The sequence below is a fragment of the Lithobates pipiens genome, unplaced genomic scaffold (genome assembly GCF_037356315.1).
Source record: "Lithobates pipiens isolate NorthernLeopardFrog02 unplaced genomic scaffold, aLitPip1_a1.2 Scaffold_1, whole genome shotgun sequence".
NCBI classification, from domain to species: domain Eukaryota; kingdom Metazoa; phylum Chordata; class Amphibia; order Anura; family Ranidae; genus Lithobates; species Lithobates pipiens.
The window spans coordinates 86,073,965-86,092,818 of record NW_027507685.1 but is presented as its reverse complement, the minus strand read 5'-3'; the positions used below and the strand labels follow the sequence as shown (position 1 = coordinate 86,092,818).

The window sequence follows — 18,854 nt, the reverse complement described above, 5'->3', positions numbered from 1 at the left end:
GAGGCACAAAACACCCACTAACTCCTGCAGATGCCTTTATTATAGAACACCAGAGATAAAGGGGTATATACAGATGTATACTGTGCTGTGCTGGAGGCACACACAACTTCCAATAACTCCTACAGATGGCAGATGGCTCAAATAGAGAAGAGCTATGTAGGTGGATATAGCGGTGTGTACTGGGTACAGAGCATGCAGACAGCACGCACAAGCTCCTAACACTACTAACTGCAAGCTCTATTATAAAAGATAGATCACTAGCTATATAGGTGAGGTGAATATAGCGGTGTATACTGCGGTCAGGGCACGCAGACAACAACCACTACAGAAGAGCAAGATTGAAAATCGTCCGATAACGATCGGTGTATACTGTGTTGAAGGTACACAGAACACCCACTAACTGCTTCAGACGCCAACACACTACACAAGGCCGCCGCGCTGGCGGCCTTATATAGTGTGGGGCGTGTACTACACAGCCTGAGCTATGATTGGCCACAGGCATCCTGCCTGTGGCCAATCATGGCTCTCCTCGCTGCTGGCGCTGTGATTGGCCAAGCATGCGGGGTCACAGTGCATGCTTGGCCAATCATGAGCCAGCAATGCACTGTGATGACGCAGTGCATTGTGGGCCGTGAGCGCCACACGAATTTGGCGCGAACGGCCCATAACGTTCGGAATTCGCCCATAACGTTCGGAACGGGCGAACAGCCGATGTTCGAGTCGAACGTATGTTCGACTCGAACACGAAGCTCATCCCTAGTGTCAAATACCACCTGGTGAGAAGTTTAACCACTTAAGGACCGCCGTATTGCCATTGTACATCATCGCAATGGCACAGGCAGGCACAAGCACGTACATGTACGTGCCTGCCTTCCAGCGGGTGGGGGGTCAGATCGGACCCCCTCCCGCTGGATACGGCGGTCCGGTTCGCTTCAGGAGTGATGCGTGATGAGGGGATGGCCGTTGGTTTCTGGCCACCCCCTCTGGATCGCTCCTGGCCAATGAGAAGCTTCCTCCCATTGTGTATTGTATACACAGGAAGGAGGAAGTGATGTCATTCTCCTCGGGGGCGCTCTTTTTGACCGGACTACGAGGAGAAGACTAAAAGTAAGTGCACCAAAACACTACACTGACACATAGCCCCCTGATTGCCCCTAGTTAACCCTTTCACCCCCTTTTGCCAGTGTCACTAAGCGATCATTTTTCTGATCGCTGCATTAGTGTCGCTACTGTCGCTAGGTAGCTAGTTATTTTTTTAGGTTCACCGCCTGGTTTTTATAGTGCTAGGTACCCCAATATACTACCCAATAATGGTTTTAACCCCCTGATTGCCCCTAGTTAACCCTTTCACCCCCTTTTGCCAGTGTCACTAAGCGATCATTTTCTGATCGCTGCATTAGTGTCGCTAGTGTCGCTAGGTAGCTAGTTTTTTTTTAGGTTCACCGCCAGGTTTTTATAGCGCTAGGTACCCCGATATTCTACCCAATAATGGTTTTAACCCCCTGATTGCCCCTAGTTAACCCTTTCACCCCCTTTTGCCAGTGTCACTAAGCGATCATTTTTCTGATCGCTGCATTAGTGTCGCTAGGTAGCTAGTTATTTTTTTAGGTTCACCGCCAGGTTTTTATAGCGCTAGGTACCCCGATATACTACCCAATAATGGTTTTAACCCCCTGATTGCCCCTAGTTAACCCTTTCACCCCCTTTGCCAGTGTCACTAAGCGATCATTTTTCTGATCGCTGCATTAGTGTCGCTAGTGTCGTTAGGTAGCTAGTTATTTTTTAGGTTCACCGCCAGGTTTTTATAGCGTTAGGTACCCCCATATACTACCCAATAATGGTTTTAACCCCCTGATTGCCCCTAGTTAACCCTTTCACCAGCGATCACAGTATAAGTGTCACTGGTGACGCTGGTTAGCCAGTTAGTTATTTAGGTTCCCCGTCAGGTTTTTATATAGCGCCAGGGACCCCCATATACTACCTAATAAAAATTTGAACCCCCTGATTGCCCCTAGTTAACCCTTTCACCACTGATCATCGTATAAGTGTTACGGGTGACTCTGGTTAGTTTGCTTTTTATAGCATCAGGGCACCCACCATTTATTACCCAATAAAGGTTTAACCCCCTGATCACCCGGCGGGTGATATCAATTAGGTTTTAGGGTCGCCCCAGGCAGCGCTAGGTTAGTGCCAGTACCGCTAACACCCACACGCAAAGCATAAACCTCCCGTAGTGGTATAGAATCTGAACAGATCAATATCTGATCTGATCAGATCTATACTAGCGTCCCCAGCAGTTTAGGGTTCCAAAAAAACGCATTGTTAGCGGGATCAGCCCAGATACCTGCTAGCACCTGCGTTTTGCCCCTCTGCCCAGCCCACCCAAGTGCAGTATCGATCGATCACTGTCACTTACAAACACTAAACACATAACTGCAGCGATCGCAGAGTCAGGCCTGATCCCTGCGATCGCTAACAGTTTTTTTGGTAGCATTTTATATTTAAATCCGGAAGGCAGTGCTTGGATTTCTGGGTCCCGTACGTGGCTAGGCTCCCAAAAAGTCCCCCACATGTGGTATCCCCGTACTCGGGAGAAGCAGCAGAATTTATTTTGGGGTGTAATTTGACTTATGCTCATAGCATGTGTGAGCAATATATCATTTAGTGACAACTTTGTGCAAAACAAAAAGTTTGTAATATTCCTGCAACTTGTGGCAAAATATAAAATATTCCATGGACTCAACATGCCTCTCAGTAAATAGCTTGGGGTGTCTACTTTCCAAAATGGGGTCATTTTGGGGGGTTTTGTGCTATTTTGGCATTTTATGGCCTTCGAAACTGTGATAGGTAGTGAGGAGTGAAATCAAAAATTTGCACCCTTAGAAATCCTGAAGGTGGTGATTGGTTTTCGGGGTGCCGTGCGCGACTAGACTCCCAAAAAGTCCCACACATGTGGTATCCCCATACTCGGGAGAAGTAGCGGAATATATTTTGGGGTGCAATTCCACATATAACCATGGCATGTGTGAGCAATATATCATTTAGTGACAACTTTTTTTTTTTTTTGTCATTATTCAATCCCTTAGGACAAAAAAAATAAATATTCAATGGGCTCAACATACCCATCAGCAATTTCCTTGGGGTGTCTACTTTCCAAAATGGGGTCATTTGGGGGGGGGGGTTTGTACTGCCCTGCCATTTTAGCACCTCAAGAAATGAGATAGGCAGTCATAAATTAAAAGCTGTGTAAATTCCAGAAAATGTACTCTAGTTTGTAGACGCTATAACTTTTGCGCAAACCAAAAAATATACGCTTATTGACATTTTTTTTTACTAAAGACATGTGGCTGAATAAATTTTGCCCTCAATGTATGACTAAAATTTAGTTTATTAGATTTTTCTACCAAAAAAAACAAAAAGAAGAAAATATCTTTTTTTTTCAAAATTTTCGCTCTTTTTCCATTTATATCGCAAAAAATAAAAATCGCAGAGGCAATCAAATACCATCAAAAGAAAGCTCTATTTGTGGGAGGAAAAGGACGCAAATTTCGTTTGGGTGCAATATTGCATGACTGCGCAATTACCAGTTAAAGCAGCGCAGTGCGAAATTGGAAAAAGACCTCTGGTCCTTAAGGTGTTTATTGGTCCGGGGCTGAAGTGGTTAAAATTCGTCTCCTGTATCTTTGTGCACAGCGAGGTTTTGAGAGCCAAAGTGATAATGCGTTGTCTCTGTGCTGGGGAAAACGAGCAATTAAGGTCCTTTTCCCACTTGGACAGACAGGTTAAGTGTGGGTGATCTGTTTGAGAGAGAATGTGGGCCAAAGGGTCTTCGCTCCTGCATAGTCTCAAACTCTGTCTGAGGGCGGGTGAAAGTTTGAGGATTGGGGATGGAATGGAGAAAATGATGTCGTTGCGCCGCTCTCCAAAAAGGCAGTTGGAAAAGCCCTGTCAGATCTGTAATGCCGCGTACACGCGACCGGACTTTTCGAGGGACTAGGTCCGACAGACTTTCGACGGAGTTCTGACGGACTTTCCGAATGAACGGACTTGGCCACACACAATCACACCAAAGTCCGACGGATTCGAACGTGATGACGTACGACCGGACTAGAATAAGGAAGTTGATAGCCAGTAGCCAATAGCTGCCCTCGCGTCGGTTTTTGTCCGTCGGACTAGCATACACACGAGCGGATTTCTCGGTAGGAACTGGGTCCGGCGGAGTTACAGCGGTAAAATTTGAAACATGTTCCATTTCTAAAGTCTGTCGGATTTCTGCAAATCAAAAGTCCGCTGCAGCCCACACACGATCGAATGGTCTGCCGGAATTGTTCCATCGGACCTTTGATGTTGAAAAGTCTGGTTGTGTGTACGCGGCATTAGGGTTGAGAAAGAAGGCCATTTTCCATCAATGACGAATTTAGACGCATGGTCTAGGTTGGAATTTCTAAGTGGGTCCCTGGTTCAAAGTTCGGATGGCCACATATAGGGAATAGGGGGGAAGTCAAAGACGTGAGTGTGTTTTGGGTAGCGATCAGGTGACTGACTTTCAACGAAGCCCCTATAGTGGGATGTGATGTAAATTCTGTGGGTAAATCCTTATAGCACCACATGGCGCTTCTTAGCGGAATTCGGGAGTGAGCTTAGAAAGTTTGTTTCGATTCCAGTCCAATACACGCCCCAGATGGGAGGCCAGGTAGTAGCATCGCAAGTCAGGGAGAACCAACCCTCCTTGTTGTTTAGACAATGTCAGCTGTGACCGCTTAAGTCTGGGATTTTTGTGGGCCCAGTTAAATTGAGTGAGCAGGGATTGAGCTTGCTTAAAAAACGGGACTGGAATCTGGATCGGGAGAGCTTGGAAAAGATAGGTAAATTTAGGGAGTATGTTCATTTTAATGAGATTGCATCTCCTGAACCAGGAATGGAGACCAGAATGCCACCCGTGAAGCAAACTGCGGATCTTAGTGACAAGGGGGGGGGAGTTCAACATAAACGTACGCGCGATGTCCGGTGGAATGTAAGCACCTAAGTACTTAAGGGCTGTATGGGTCCATTTAAATCAAAAATTGGACTGCAAGTCTAGTAACATTTGCGGGGGGACTGCAACCCCCATGGCCTCTGATTTCAAGAAGTATCCCGTATATCTGGAATTCCCGAAGGAGATTTGGCAAGGAAACTCTGGGATTCGTCAGTGAGAACAGCATGTCATCTGCGTAGGCAGATATCTTGCACTCAATAGTACCCATTTGGAGTCCCGTTATGTCTGAGTTTTGTCGAATTGTGGAGAGAAAGGGTTCCAATGACAGTACGAATAATAGGGGCGACAGGGGGCAACCCTGTCTGCTCCCATTCCCGATGTCAAGGGGAGATGAGAGCACCCCATTCGCTTTGACTTGAGCTGAAGGGCGTGAGTATATCTTACTTATCCATGCCAGCATCCGTTCACTCAGACCTATATGGCGAGGGACCGAGAACATGAATGTCCATTTGACCCGATCAAAAGCCTTCTCGGCATCAGTACTCACGAAAAGACAAGGGGTCCCAGATGACTTTGCTTTATGGACCAGGGTAAGCACCTTAATGGTGTTGTCCCTATCTTCCCTGGTGGGAATAAAATCTAACTGGTCAATATGTATAAGGGACTGCAAGTGATGTGCCAATCACGTGGCGAGGATTTTAGAGAATAGTTTTAGGACCGAATTTAGGAGGGAAATGGGTCTGTAACTCCCACATAGGCCCGGGTCTTTGCCCTCCTTGGGTATCAACGATATGTGGGCTCTAAGGGTATCCTCAGGAAAATCTCCATTCGAGCTCAGAGTATTAAATAAATTCACCAAGCGCGGGCCGAGAATAGCGAGGAAAGTCTTATAGTATAGTATATCCGTCAGGGCCCGGAGCCTTACCCACCTTCGGAGGTCCCACGGCCGTCTGGACTTCTTCCCGTGTGTTTGGGTCCTCCAAGTACTCCCGTGATTCCAATGAGAGGGTTGGTAGACCAGAACCGGTTACATATCTGTCTATATTGTTCTGTCCGGACCCTGAATCGGGCAGGTTGTAGAGATCAGAGTAACATTTTTCAAAGACTTTGGCTATTTGGGTTGGGGTAGAGGCCCTCTGGCCATTCTCATCTATCAACTGTGGTATGTAAGAGGCAGATTTCAACTCCTTTACCGACCTGGCTAAGATTTTTCCGCATTTGTTCCCTGACTCCTACGTCAGTTTACGACAAAACTGGAGTGCCGCTTTCGCTTTATAATGGAGTAGGTCAGTAATCTGGGTACGGAGTGTCCCCAATTCAATCTCTAAGATCCGTGAGGGGGCATGTTTATGTTTCGCTTCCACAGAGGCAAGTTTACGAAACAGATTAGCAAGCTGTTCCTTTCCGTGTTCGTTTGATGCGCGCCCCGTGCCTGATAAGTACCCTGCGGAGTACTGACTTTTGAGCCTCCCAAATTATCCCCGGGTCACAGTCCTGCGTTTAGTTTTCTTGGAAATAAAGGTCCAATTCCCTGGTCACATCTGCTAAAACTTCCGGTATCTGGAGGAGGCTCTCATAAAGGTGCCAGAATAGAGACCTAGGTGAGGGGTTCCTAGAGAGGGTGTAGGTAAGGGCTACAGGAGCGTGGTCGGACCAAGTAATATGGGCGATGGAGGAAGAGCTCACCAAGTGCAGTTGGTCATGTGGAATCAAGAAGAAGTCTATCCTCAAGTATGATTTGTGAGGGGAAGAGCAAAAAGAGTAGTCCCTTTCCCCGGAGTGTTGCAGACGCCAGACATCAACTAATTGGTCATTCAGTAAACACTTAGTAATCCGCTTTCTAGAGGAAATGAGGAGCGAGGAGCAGAAGTGTCAACCGATGGCGAAAGGGGACATTAAAGTCCCCACCTAATATCAACTGGCCCTCCCGAAAGTCACATAATCTGTGCAGGGTAGTTCTGAGGAACGTGTCTTGTTAACCTTTTGGAGCGTACACAGTGGCAAATGTAAAAATGCTGCCAAGGGGTTGGGGCCATAATCTCTTCCTCCAATGGGAGATGCCACCGGCATGACAGCCCCGTGTCCTGTCAAGTGGTGCCCCTCAGACAATGTCGTCGGGGTATATGTGGAGCATCCAGGGGGAGGCAGGGACCACCCACACAGTGAGGGGTAAACAGGAGGATAGTGCTGTCTTGTACAAGTTGGTTAATTAGACAAGTCATCCAGTGTGTTCCTCTGAGCAGCGGAAGGCAAGGTCGGTAAGGATTATGAATGGGTGGGGGCCAGGGAGTGCATAAAACTACCACCAGATGACCGGGGCAGAGAGGGCAAGGGGATGAAAGTCAGATCTGGTAGGTAGGGGGGGGGTGAGGAGTGTCCCTCATATTACTCACATTGGCCATCCCTTGAAGCTGAGCGCTCTGCATACCCAGGACGTTCTTCTGTATAATCGAGCCTATCTGTATACATTAGCCTGTCTTTTGTACACAGTAGCCTCTCTGTATAAACTAGCCGGTCCTCTGTATACACTAGTCCGTCTGTATAACCATGGTTGTCTTTTGTATACACTAGCCTAGACGGACTAGTGTATACAGTAGACTCGCTAGTTTATACAGAGAGGCTAATGTGTACAAAAGACAGGCTAGTGTATACAGATAGGCTAGATTTTACAGAAGAACGTCCTGGGTATGCAGAGATGGAGGCTAGGGTATACAGAGAGAGAAGCTAGAGTATGCATACTTGCTAGTGTATACAGACGGACTAGTGTATACAGAAGACCGGCTAGTTTATATAGAGAGGCTAATGTGTGCAAAAGACAGGCTAGTGTATACAAATAGGCTAGATTATACAGAAGAACATCTTGGGTATGCAGAGATGGAGGCTAGGGTATACAGAGAGAGAGGCTGGGTTACACAGACTTGCTAGTGTATACAGACGGACTAGTGTATATAGAAGGCCGGATAGTTTATACAGAGAGGCTAATGTGTACAAAAGACAGGCTAGTGTATACAGATAGGCTAGATTATACAGAAAAACGTCCTGGGTATGCAGAGATGGAGGCTAGGGTATATAAAGAGAGAGGCTGGGTTACACAGAGAGGCTAGTGTATGCAGACTTGCTAGTGTATACAGACGGACTAGTGTATACAGAGAGGCTTGGGTATACAGAGAGCTAATGTATAAAGAGAAGCTAGTGTATACAAAAGACAACCAAGGGTATACAGAGAGGCTCGTGTATACAGAAGACCAGCTAGTTTATACAGAGAGGCTAATGTGTACAAAAGAAAGGCTAGTGTATACAGATAGGCTAGATTATACAGAAAAACTTCCTGGGTATGCAGAGATGGAGGCTAGGGTATACAGAGAGAGAGGCTAGAGTATGCATACTTGCTAGTGTATACAGATGGACTAGTGTATACAGAAGAGCATAATTGTGCTGTTTTAGTATACCCTTCCTGTACTGTTGAGTGCGGACAACCCTTCATTTCCCTCTCCCCCTGGGGTTGAGGTGCCCGGCCTCTTTTTCCCCTTACCTTTCTTTCCATTTGCCCTTCCTTTCCCCCCTTAGTTCCCGCCATCCATTACCTACCCAATACCTACCTTGGTTCAACTTTCTTTGCTTTTCTCTTACGTCTCCCTCCCCTTCCCTGAGGAGCGATGGCAGACTCAGTCAAGGTCACCTCTCTAAACGTTAAGGGACTGAACTCCCCAGGATCCTCCTGTGAGAACTGAAGACTTCCTGTACTGATGTGGCCTTTATACAAGAAACACATTTTAAAAATACTAGCCTCTCCTTTCTATGGTTGAGATCCTTCCCTAAGGTCTACCACTCTACTAACCCCTCCTCTAAGACCAAGGGAGTCTCCATTCTGATCTCTAGCAGGATCCCCTGGGTTCTCCAGGATTCTCTGGTGTATAAAATCTTGTATATAATCTTGTATGTAAATATCTTTTTCTTAGGGGCCACATTGGAGAGCTCCTTTTTACATTTGCCACTGTGTACGCTCCCAATGATCACCAAGACACGTTCCTCAGAACTACCGGCTTTTGATCGGGTCAAATGGACATTCATGTTCTCAGTCCTTCGCAATATAGGTCTGAGTGAACGGATGCTGGCATGGATAAGTAAGATATACTCATGCCCTTCAGCTCAAGTCAAAGCGAATGGAGTGCTCTCATCTCCCCTTGACATCGGGAATGGGACCAGACAGGGTTGTCCCCTGTCGCCCCTATTATTCCCACTGTCATAGGAACCCTTTCTCTCCACAATTCGACAAAACTCAGACATAACGGGACTCCAAATGGGTACTATTGAGTGCAAGATATCTGCCTACGCGGATGACATGCTGTTCTCGCTGACGAATCCCAGAGTTTCCTTGCCAAATCTCCTTTGGGAATTCCAGATATACGGGATACTTCTTGAAATCAGAGGCCATGGGGGTTGCAGTCCCCCCACAAACGTTACTAGACTTGCAGTCCAATTTTCGATTTAAATGGACCCATACAGCCCTTAACTACTTAGGTACTTACATTCCACCGGACATCGCACGCACGTTTATGTTGAACTTCCCCCACCTCTTGTCGCTAAGATCCACAGTTTGCTTCACGGGTGGCATTCTGGCCTCCATTCCTGGTTCAGGAGATGCAATCTCATTAAAATGAACATACTCCCTAAATTTACCTATCTTTTCCAAGCTCTCCCGATCCAGATTCCAGTCCCATTTTTTAAGCAAGCTCAATCCCTGCTCACTCAATTTAACTGGGCCCACAAAAATCCCAGACTTAAGCGGTCACAGCTGACATTGTCTAAACAACAGGGAGGGTTGGTTCTCCCTGACATGCGACGCTACTACCTGGCTTCCCATCTGGGGCGTGTATTGGACTGGAATCGAAACAAACTTTCTAAGCTCTGGGTGCAACTAGAACAATCTCACTCCCGAATTCCGCTAAAAAGCGCCATGTGGTGCTATAAGGATTTACTCACAGAATTGACGTCACATCCCACTAATGGGGGTTCGTTGAAAGTCAGTCACCTGATCGCTACCCAAAACACACTCACGTCTTTGACTATTCCCTATACGAGGCCATCCGAAATTTGAACCGGGGACCCAGTTAGAAATTCCAACCTAGACCATGCGTCTAAATTCGTCATTGATGGAAAATGGCCTTCTTTCTCAACCCTAACAGATCCGACAGGGCTTTTCCAACTGCCTTTTTGGAGAGCGGCGGAACGACATCATTTTCTCCATTCCATCCCCAATCCTCAAACTTTCGCCCGCCCTCAAACGAAGTTTGAGACTCTATGCAGGAGCGAAGGCCCTTTGGCCCACTTTCTCTCTCAAACAGATCACCCACACTTAACCTGTCTGTCCAACTGGGAAAAGGACCTTAATTGCTTGTTTTCCCCAGCACAGAGACAACGTGACACATTATCACTTTGGCTCTCAAAACCTCGCTGTGCACGAAGATACAGGAGACGAATTTTAAACTTCTGACCAGGTGGTATTTGACACCATCAAAGCTGCATAAATGTTTCCCCTTTTCCTCGAACATATGCTGGAGGTGTGGAGAAGAAGAGGGCACGTTGCTCCACATTTTTTGGTCCTGCCCCAGCTTGGTGGACTTCTGGACAGAGATCCAATGCATAACACAAAAATTCACAGACTTCTCCATCCCGGAAGAGGCTGCATTCTTTCTCTTGCACCATTCACAGATTCCCATTAAGAAGTACAAAAAATCTATTTCCTGACGCATCATGGCAGCACACACACTGGGTTGTGACTCCGCCTCCACAACCTGATAGGACTGGTTAGCTATAAGATTTGAAGAGGAGTCCACCGTTGCATTCTCCTTTTTTTCCTCACCTGAATGGGACATCATGTTTTGCGATCGGTTAGCAAATGGAACCCCTTACCGCACTACCCCAGCTAGGTTCAGCCTCTCCTACCTGGAAGTCCCTGTCCGTACGGTCTCTAAATGAGCCATAACGCAGGGGGCCCCACTCTGGTGGTCTCAGGGGCAAAACAACAAATCAGCAGACTTTTAAGAGACAAAACCTTAAAAAGGTTTTAATAATTTGCAGCGGTCTCCCCCCCTATCTGTTGTGGTTCCACTTACCTCCCAGGCATGCCTCCCTTTCTGCCTGCTTTCCGTTTTTCAGTTTTCAGTTTTTCTCTCTTTTCCTCCTTTTTTTTCCCCCTCTGGGCACGCTGAGCCCTGTAGTTCCACAGCGCTGTGACCTCTCCATCATGGCGGTTCCGTTCGGACGCTCGGCGCTCAGGAGGTGACGTTTTCCCCTTGCCCTCTGCATTTGCCAGCATCCAAGATGGCGCAGGACGGCGCGGCCGGCCAGTGCGCATGCGCGGCGGTGACGTCACTCCTCGGGCGACAGCGGGCTATTTAAAAAATGTCATTTTCGTTTTGAAGTGCTGCTTGTGCTTTCCACATCATCTACCATCCTGATCTCTGCACACAGCCTGCTGCCTTGCAAGACAAGTCCTCCTGATCTCTGGTAAGCCTTTTTTCTATCATCTTTATGTACTTTACCATTCATTTCTGTGTCAGCACCTTCTGCCCATACTCTGCATTGGCTCTTACACTAAAAACCTCTGGTCACAGGTGTACTCTATTCTTCCTATGGAGACCGCTGCCTTAGGGCCGGTTCACACAGGGGGCGACACGACTTGCCGTGCCGCGATCTGACAAGTCGCCCCCGTTCTGTACAATGGAACCGTTCTGAGAGGAGCGACTCGAGTCGCTCCGACTCAGAAAAAAGGTTCCTGTACTACTTTTGGGCGACCTCGGGGCGACTTGCATTGACTTCTATACAGAAGTCATTTGCAAGTCGCCGCTGAGGTTGCGGTAGGTCGCGGCGAGGCAAGTCGGTGTCGCCTCGCATCGCCCCCCTGTGTGAACCACCCCTTAGTAGACCATCCTAGAACTACAAGGTAAGGGGACGTATGTATTAGTAAGTAGTGAAGAGGAGAAAAAGAGAGCACTGCCACTAATACCTTTCATTTTGGTAGCTCTGGCAGGTCATCGGGGTCATCCCATTCTAAAAGAAAGGAACGTTCCCCCTCAAGACACTCTCACTCTCAGCGTAGTCGGTCAAGGTCTTCCCGTCATCGCAGAGAAGCGTCATCCTCACACCGAGAGGAGCACCATACCCGTCCTGCGGTTAATACCTGCTGGGTCTGTGGAGCGCAAGCATTACCTAGTAAGCTTGTTTGCCAAATCTGTCTGGAGGAAGCAACTCGGGACAAGGAAGCTGACGCTAGAGAATCTTCCAATATTATAAGAGACTCAGTTAAAGAAACAATCTTACAGGTGACAGCTTATGATCCAATCAGGTCATCTAACTCAGCCTCAACTTCTCACATCCCCAGAGGATGAGGAACCCCTGGCTCCTACAGTTTTCGACTTTGCATTAATAAACCCATTTGCGAAATCGGTTAAGGAGGCGATCGGTTGGGAAGAAGAGAGAGACGTCCCGCCTAAGTTACGGAAATACTTCCCTAACCTAAAAAAAGACCCTGAGGTCTTCCCCTTTATTGAAGAGCTAGAGGAGCTCATAAAAGATGAATGGCAAAACCAGAAAAGAAGTCCGGTTTGAACAACAGATTAGCGAAACTCTATCCCCTAAAAGAGCCAGCAGTGAACCCTCTTATCTCCGCTCCCGTGGTAGACTCCTCACTGATGCGTTTAGCGCGCCATGTAACCCTACCAATAGAAGACGCCGTAACCTTTAAGGATGTGATGGATCGCAAAATCGTTCTCGACCTTAAGAAAGCCTATTCAGCAGCGGGGGGGGCCTGTAGGCCAGCAATTGCTCTAGCAGCGGTCGGTAGAGCCATCACCTCCTGGACGTCTGGCGTTGAAAAATTTATTGTAGAAGCAGCAGACCAAGACAAGATTATTTCAGCACTGCAGGAACTCAGCCTTGCGGGTGATTTCGTAGCAGAGGCGGCGGTTGACGTTATACGGTCCTCAGCAAGAGCGATGCTAGCCTCAGTAACTTCCAGAAGAGCTCTCCAGCTAAAACCTTGGGTTGCTGACGCAACTTCCAAATCCAGCTGGTGTAAGATCCCTTATGACGGCACTAACCTGTTTGGTTCAAAATTAGATTCCGCAATATCAAAGGTCACGGGGGGAAAATCGGGTCTAATACCGTCGGACAGAAGATCCAAACAACAGAAAAATCCGCCTTTCAGACGTCACCTTCCAGAAAGGTACCAGGACGTAAGATCTTATAGACCCGGGAAAGAATTCAAACGGAATTGGCGAAGCACACAACCCTCTATTGTGAGAGTCCAAAAATCAAAGACAACCATGCCGGGAGACCAACAAAAATCTTTTTGATGCCACGCATGCCCAGCCCGCAATAGTAGGTGCGAGGCTGAGGCTATTTGCCCAAGTATGGATAGACAAAATAAAGGAACCCTGGACGATATCCACCGTTCAGCAAGGCCACAGGTGGAGGTTCAAGCGAAAACCGCCAAACAAACACTACAGACCTACCAAACGACCCTTTTCGCGCCTGAAACTAAAGCTTTTGGTCAGATACATTATGGAGTTGCTCCAGAAGCAAGCAATCATAGAAGTTCCACAGGAGCAGAGAGGAGAGGGGGTTTACTCTCCCCCTTTCTTGGTGTCAAAGAAAACAGGAAACCTGAGGCCCGTGTTGGATTTAAAAAAGTTAAACCAAATGATTCTTGTCGAATCATTTAGGATGGAGAGTCTCCAATCAATATTACTAACAATAGGGGAGAAAGATTGGATGCTCTCGGTCGATTTGTCCGACGCTTATCTACACATTCCAGTGCATCAAACCTTTCAAAAGTACCTACGCTTTGCGATAGGCAGGCAACACTTTCAATTCAAAAGCCTCCCATTCGGGATATCGACGGCACCCAGGACCTTCACAAAGGTGTTACTTCCGGTTATAGCACTATTGAGAGAGAGGGGTCTAAGAGTCCTATACTATCTCGACGATATTCTTCTTCTAGCAGACAATCGAGAAACACTTCTACGACATCGTTCAATTCTGATTTCCACACTCCAGCAATTCGGGTGGATAGTGAATTGGAGGAAGAGCAGCCTGGTCCCAGTACAGAAAATGGTCTTCCTAGGAGCCGAATTGGACACCAGATTCAACACAGTAGGGCTTCCCCAGGAGAAACTTCATCCTCTTATCCGCAAAGTGAGCAAGAAAATGCTTAAGCATTCTGGGCTCAATGTCATCAACCTTTCTAATGGTTCAGTGGTCCCAATGGAACTCGAGGATATTCCAGAATGCGTTCCTAAAACAATGGAACGGGGTGTCAATGTCACAACAAATAACAATCACCAGGACAGTCAAGGAGTCAGTACGATGGTGGACTCAAACCAGCAATTTAGCACGCCGTCGTCCCATCGTTCATCCACTCCCAGAAATAGTAACGTCGGATGCCAGTTATCTTGGCTGGGGAGCGTATCATCTAGATCGGGGAGCACAGGGCCGCTGGCCCTTCTGTCCACAAGGGATAGTCTCAAACGTTCTGGAACTCAGGGCTGCATGGCAAGCACTTCTAACTTTCAGTCCCCTCCTTTCAGGGAAGAGTGTCATCCTGCGCATGGACAACACAGTGGCTGTGAATTATGTCCACAGGCAAGGGGGCACCAGAAGCAAGGTCCTAATGCAGGAGGTACGACCTATAATCGAGTGGGCTCAAGTCTACCTCACGGATCTGAAGGCAGTATACGTACCCGCGATTCACAACCAACTCGCGGACGACCTAAGTCGAATATTTATTTCAAACAACGAGTGGTCTCTCAGTCACAAGGCCTTTACTCTCCTGACACGCAAATGGGGCGTTCCCGATATGGATTTGGCAGCAACTCCAGCGAACCGCAAATGTACTCGCTTCTTAGCAAGGACCGCCTATCCAGCAGCAACAGGGATCGACTGTCTCCACCATCCTTGGGAATTTCGCCTAGGTTACATATTCCCTCCGGTGCCCCTGATAGCCAGGTTTCTGGCCAGACTGAGGACTTCGTCTTCCACAGTAATAGCAGTGTTGCCCTTCTGGCCCAGAAGACCATGGTTTCCGACCATCCTGCAATTGAACACAGAAGAGCCTCTCCCACTTCCGCTGTTCCCAGACTTGCTCTCACAAGGGAAATTCCTACACCCGTCACCAGAGCGATTACACCTGACGGCTTGGAAACTGAAAGGGAAAGGTTGCTAGATCAGGGTTGTTCATTAAGAGTAATATCCACCTTACAACAAGCAAGGAAGAAATCGACAAACAACATATATAATAAGATTTGGAAGAATTTTTCCGCAATAGCCCAACTACAGTCCTGGAACCCCCTTTCTCCATCAGTCTCTCAGGTGTTAGAATTTCTACAACTAGGTCTAGAGAAAGGTTTAATGTCAAGCACCTTAAAAGTTCACATCTCTGCCATATCCGCAATGACAGGAATCAAGTGGGCTTTAAACCCCCTCATCCTTCAGTTTCAGAAAGCATGCCTAAAAATAAGGCCTCCTAGAAAACCAACTTTTCCGACCTGGGACCTGTCGATCGTCCTGGAATCTTTAACAAAAGAACCTTTCTCGCCGGGGGGATCAATATCCCTATGGGACTTGACACTAAAACTATCATTTCTAGTTGCAATCACATCGGCCAAAAGGGTCTTCGAGCTGCAAGCTCTATTAATCAGAGAACCACACCTAGTTTTTTTCCCAGACAGGGTCGCACTCAGACCTTCGGAACAGTTCGTGCCAAAAGGTAGCATCTAGCTTCCACTTTAATCCGGAGATCAATCTTCCTGTTTTTCTCAACACAGATGGAAATCCGCACCCTCTGGATGTGAAGTCTGCAATATCTGCCTACCTGGAGGCTACCGCTCCATTCAGGAAGTCAGAAAACCTCCTGGTCATTCCGCATGGCGCCAAAAAAGATCAAGCGGCTTCTTCAAGGACAATATCTTCATGGTTGATTAAAGTCATCAAGAAAGCATATCTAGTTCAGCACCTTCCAATACCGGAAAACCTGAAAGCACATTCAACGAGGGCGATGGCGGTCTCATGGGCAGCGTACAGCAGAGACTATTTGCAAGGCAGCAACTTGGTCATCAAAAACCACATTCATGTCACACTATAGAATAGACCCGGCTCAATTAACTACGGTTGAGTTCAGGAGATCAATTATTCAATCAAACTCATCCATATCTTGTACTTGAGTAAATAAAAAACTTCTGAAAGGCACCCTCCCATGTAGCGAGTTATTTCACAGTGTGTGTGCTGCCATGATGCATCAGGAAAACGGAAAATTGTATACTCACCTTTCCGTAATTTTCCTTTCCTGACGCATCCCATGGCAGCACACAGATCCCACCCCTCTAAGGTGATAGTTACTGAGAATGCAACGGTGGACTCCTCTTCAAATCTTATAGCTAACCAGTCCTATCAGGTTGTGGAGGCGGAGTCACAACCCAGTGTGTGTGCTGCCATGGGATGCGTCAGGAAAAGAAAATTACGGAAAGGTGAGTATACAATTTTCCGTTTTTACGGTATGTGATGAATGCGGTGAAATCCTGCATCCCTCTCTATTGGAAAAAATGTTCCCCCCCTTTCATTACTCACTGGCTTAGGAAAATAGAGGACATTAAAAAAAGTGGAGGACTTGATCCTCACATCACAAGGTAAACAAGAGTTTTTTAAACAAACCTGGGACATCTGGAATACCTTTATATTCTCGCTGGAAGGATGTCGCCTGCTATCGCCTTAGTGCTCTGAGCTTTCCTTGACTGGCCCCTTGGACAGTGGCTGCCATCGTGTCTCGTCCCCTCTTCTCCTTCCCTGATCTTTCACCCCTTCTCTTTTCTGTCTTCCTCCACTATCTCTCACCCCGTCCACCCCCTCTCTCTTTTGGAAAAAGTGGAAAATTGGGAATGACCCACACCCCCCTCTGGATGGATTATCCCGGAGGGACCTGGGGTTTGTGTGACCCTGGATCTTGGTACAGTACTTTATCCGTGCCTCGAATCATTGTGATTGATGGAAGGCAGACTCACAGTTGCGAATATACCTGTATCAAGTATTGTTCAGCTGCTTTTTGCTCTGTATTTCTCTGTTGCATTATGTACTCGGGGGACCGTCTTCCCCTGTTTGGAGAAAAAATTATATTTGAAAAAAAAAAGAAGCCTACGACACCTGGTATTCCCAGGCGGTCTCCCATCCAGGCATTAACCAGGCCCGACCCTGCTTAGCCTCCAAGATCAGATGAGATGGAACAGATTCAGGGTGATGTGGCCGTAGCCGATATCTTCAGGCACTCTCAACTCTCTTGACAAAGGCCAAGATGGTCACCTTGGGAACAAGTGGAAAAAAATAGGTCAACGGCAACAGCATAAAAAGAAGCCTACGGCATCTGGAAATCCCAGGCGGTCTCCCATCCAGGTACTAAACTGGTCCCAACCCTGCTTAGCCTCTGAGATCAGATGAGATTGGGCTCTTCAGGGTGATGTGGCCGTAGGTGATCTCTTTGGGCACTCTCAACCCTCTTGACAAACGCCAAGATGGTCACCTTGGGAAACAAGTGAAAAAAAAAACAGGTCAAGGCCAACAACATAAAAAGAAGCCTATGGCACCTGTTATTCCCAGACGTTCTCCCATCCTGGTACTAACCAGGCCCGACACTGCTTAGCCTCCGAGATAAGACAAGATCGGGTGCTTTCAGGGTGATGGGGCCGTAGGCGATCTCTTTGGGCACTCTCAACCCTCTTGTTAAACGCCAAGATGGTCACCTTGGGATACAAGCAAAAATAAACAGGTCAACGCCAACAACATAAAAAGAAGCCTACGGCACCTGGTATTCAAAGATGGTCTCCCATACAGGTATTAACCAGGCCGTACACTGCTAGGCCTCTGAGATCAGATGAGATTGTGCGCTTTCAGGGTGATGTGGCCATAGGTGTTCTATTCAGACACTCTCAACCCTCTTGACAAATGCCAAGATGGTCATCTTGGGAAACAAGTGAAAAAAAACAGGTCAACGCCAACAACATAGACCCTGGCGGTCTCCCATCTGACCCTGACCCTGCTTAGCCTCTGAGATCGGACGCTTTCAGGGTGATGTAACCTTAGGCGAACGCTTCGGGACATACTCAAAACTCTTGACAGATGCTAAAATGGTTACCTTGGGAAACAAGCGAAAAAAAAACAGGTCAAAGCCAACAATATAAAAAGATTCCTACGGCACCTGTAATTAGGTCCTATCCAGGCCGGACCCTGCTTAGCCTCTGAGATCAGATGAGATCAGGCGCTTTCAGGGTTATGTGGCCGTAGGAGATTTCTTTGGGCTCTCTCAGCCCTCTTGACAAATGCCAAGATGGTCACCTTGGGAAACAAGCGGAAAAAAAAACCATGTCAATGCCAGCAACATAAAAAGAAGCGTACGGCACCTGGTATTCCCAGTCGGTCTCCCATCCAGTTACTAATCAGGCCAGACAATGCTTAGCCTCCGAGATCAGACAAGATCGGGCACTTTCAGGGTGATTTGGCCATAGGCACTTTCTTTGGGCACTCTCAACCCTCTTGACAAACGCCAAGATGGTCATCTTGGGGAACAAGCGAAAAAAAACAGGTCAACGCCAACAACATAAAAAAATAGGATTTTTATATACAGCTTACCTGTAAAATCCTTTTCTTGAGAGTACATCATGGGACACAGGAGCTTCATTACATAGTGGGTTATATAGGCACCTCTGGTTATTGGACACTGGTTAACCCCCAATTAAGGAGAATTCCTCCCCTATATAACCCCTCCCATATGGGAGGCACCTCAGTTTTGTAGCAAAGCAATAGGAAACCACGTAAAACCCAAGAGGGGCGGGAG

At 47.3% G+C, this 18,854-nt stretch overlaps 3 pseudogenes; all 3 read right to left on the bottom strand.

Annotated features, from left to right (window-relative positions):
* Positions 1–17,158: 17,158 nt before the first annotated feature.
* Positions 17,159–17,277, bottom strand: LOC143989113 (5S ribosomal RNA; annotated as a pseudogene).
* Positions 17,278–17,595: 318 nt separating this feature from the next.
* LOC143989052 (5S ribosomal RNA) lies at positions 17,596–17,714 on the bottom strand (annotated as a pseudogene).
* A 694-nt stretch (positions 17,715–18,408) lies between these two features.
* Positions 18,409–18,527, bottom strand: LOC143989234 (5S ribosomal RNA; annotated as a pseudogene).
* Between the last annotated feature and the right edge of the window lie 327 nt (positions 18,528–18,854).